The sequence below is a fragment of the Ochotona princeps genome, chromosome 32 (genome assembly GCF_030435755.1).
Source record: "Ochotona princeps isolate mOchPri1 chromosome 32, mOchPri1.hap1, whole genome shotgun sequence".
NCBI lineage: Eukaryota > Metazoa > Chordata > Mammalia > Lagomorpha > Ochotonidae > Ochotona > Ochotona princeps.
The window spans coordinates 684,341-687,417 of NC_080863.1; the positions used below are offsets into that span (position 1 = coordinate 684,341).

At 41.7% G+C, this 3,077-nt stretch overlaps 1 pseudogene; it reads left to right on the plus strand.

Annotated features, from left to right (window-relative positions):
* Positions 1-2,704: 2,704 nt before the first annotated feature.
* LOC118759894 (U5 spliceosomal RNA) lies at positions 2,705-2,793 on the plus strand (annotated as a pseudogene).
* Positions 2,794-3,077: the final 284 nt, after the last annotated feature.

The window sequence follows — 3,077 nt, forward strand, 5'->3', positions numbered from 1 at the left end:
ATTAGGGTGCTTCTACATGTCAATCGACTTTTTTCATGTGCATATTTAAGGATCTTTTCCTTATGTCGACTGAAGAGAGTTTGATTATCATGTGTTGTGGTGAAGATTGCTTTTGGTCAACCCTGTTGGGAGTTCTGTGCCCCTCCTGGATGTTGTTTCCCAATTCTTTGTCCAAATTAGGGAAGTTTTCTTTTCTTATATCATTGAATACATTCTTAAATTCATAATGACTGTAGTGTCCTCATTAATATCTGCCTCCCCAACCCCACCTCAAATTCTTGCTTGTTGATGACCTCAGAAGTTAACTTTGTTTGGGAACAGGACTTTTGCAGATGTAATTAGTTAGGGTTAGAAATGAGATTATACTGTATTGGGTGGGTTCTAAATCCAATAAGAGTTCTCTTACAAGAGACAGGAAATGACAAACGCAGAAGAGAAGAGAAGCAGAAACAGAAGAAATTGGAGCTTCCTGCACCTACAAAATCAGGGATACCAGTGGCCACCAGGGCTGGAAGAAGCAAAGAGGGAGACCTCAGACAGAAAATGGCTCAGCTGATCCCTCCAGAACCAGGAGAAAATGAATTCCTGTCACTTTGAGCCACATTTAGAGTAATTGGCCATGGCAGCCACAGCAAACGTGGCACTCAAACAAGGGTCATGGTCCAATGTCGTGTCTCAGTCCTTCATTGATGCAGATTTGATAGCCAAGGAGATAAAGTCAGCCCTTTCATTGCTAGATCTCTACTCATCACATTGCTGAAATGACTTTAAATAATATGGAAAAACAGTGTTCAGAAATCAGTTCTTCCCTTGGAGAAAAGTTGTTTCACTAACAGAGCACATTATCTCTTTCTTCACCCCTGTTTCTTCCTATTTTTTCTCCTTCAACTACTTGTAAAATTATTTTCAAGCTAAATTTCGCGATGTATTTGAACTGCTTTATGAACTAAAATTTTTTCCAGTATCATACTTTTCAATATCTACTTAGCTTTCACACTTTACGATATGGGGTCTATTGTTTAATCTTCTCTTGAAAAATGCTCAAGAGTAAACAGCTTCAACCATAAGCAAGACAGTGTCAGCTGTCATTTTACGCTTTGGTGCCTGAACTGTGTGTACTCCTCCATGTAGTTGCTTGCTGTAGATACAATCGGTTGGACTTTGCAGTTGGGCAATCATGTTCTGCCCAGAAGCAGCACAAAATGACTCTACCCTGACCTGCGTGGGAGCTCCTGAATCATCAGTGTCATGGACAACAGGATTCCGTTACCAGTAGGTCTTTATGGGCTGTTGTTCCTACTCATGCTAGAGTTGTTTTGGCTTGTCATCTAAAGGAGAGGTCAGATTTATAGCTAACTCAGTGGTCCTAACCCACAGTAGCAGGAGCCTTTTAAGAGAACATCCTTTTGGAAATAATCAAACTGTTTGTAATTTGCTGCCCACAAAACCTAGCAGACAAGATTACAAGTTCTATGAAAATTAAAACCAGAGTTATCCTTCTTACCAATCACTTGAGACTGACATAAGCAAAAGGGATCTGCATGGAGGAGAATGCCAGATGTCAGAGAACTGCCTTGTTCTTTAAAACGCAAACATGCCACAGCTTTAAGACAAAATGTCAACACCAACGATACCCCCACAGGAGCACCTAAAATGAAAAAAGAAAGGTTTTGGCTTTAATTTCTTCAATCCCATGGAGAGAGGAAGTCATTGTTTCTCCAGAATGGTGCTTGGAAGAAACCTTGGGAATGTGTGGACAGGGCTGAGGCCAAGCAAACCCTCAGGAAAACAGCACCCTGCCTTGGGCTCCTAGAATGTAATAGTGTAGACCATCAGGAAAGCCATAGTGCCAGAGAGGTGCTCCCCACCACACCAACACCTCTATCTCTCAGTCATCTTTTTTTCTTAAGATTTTTTTAAGAAGCCAGATATACAGAGAGGAGAAGAGACAGAGAGGAAGATCTTCTGTCTATTAATTCATTCCCCAAGCAGCGACAATGGCCAGAGCTGAGCTGATTCAAAGCCAGGAGCCAGGAGCCTCTTCCAAGTCGCTCACACAGGTGCAGGAAATCAAATCTTTAGACCTTTCCCAAGACACAAGCAGGGAGCTGGATAGGAAGTGAGGCAGCTAAGATACGAACCAGCAGCCATATGGAATCCCAGTACATGCAAGGCAAGGACGTTAGCCACTAGGCTACTGCACCAGGCCCTCTCTTAGTCATCTTAACAGTCCTTGGCCCATCCATGTACACCTGGAATGTTGCAGTTGCAGTGTAAGCAAAGGGCACTCCATGGTAGCCTGATACCTAGGGCAACATCAATTTTCTTTTCTTCTCTTTTCTTTTCTCTTCTTTTTTTTTTCTTTTCTTCAAAGAAATCGAAGCAAGGTGAAGTATGATGACATTTTAGGCTGGCTCTGAGTTATGCCTTGAGAAGTAATTTGGACTATAAACAAATTATTTGATGTGATGTTTAATATTTGTCATTAGTTGATCCTTTCTCATAGCTTTAATTCTTCGCCCACTGCTGATCTTAACCCATAGCTCCTAGAAATCCCAAGCATGTTCAGGTTAAGAAAAGCCATGCCAGGTGTTGGTTTACAGCAGTTAACCAACACCAGCTCTGTTTTCAAGATCAAAAGGGTTATCAGGACACCTAACTCAGTCTTTGAGTCATAGAAGTCTGCATAGGAAAACTGTCCAATATACTCTGGTTTCTCTTCAGATCGTATAAATCTTTCGCCTTTTACTAAAGATTTCCGTGGAGGAAAACTGTCCAGAGCCACATCTGAAAGGTAACTATGGGCTAACCAATAAAAACAATCTTTCTCTTCCACTCCTTCCCTTCCCTCATTCCTATTTCCCTCCAACCCCCTTCTCAATATCCCTCCCCTTTTTTCCCAGGTTTCCTGTATCCAAGCCATTTACAGAAAAAACATAGGAATCATACCTATAGAATTAAGACTGAAATGATCCAGCATCCTGTGGATTGCTATGTTCCAAGGATAGTCACTCTTCACCCAACTGCACTGCTCATCCCCAAGGGGCTCTGTTGATCGCTTTAATTCGCCATTTAAA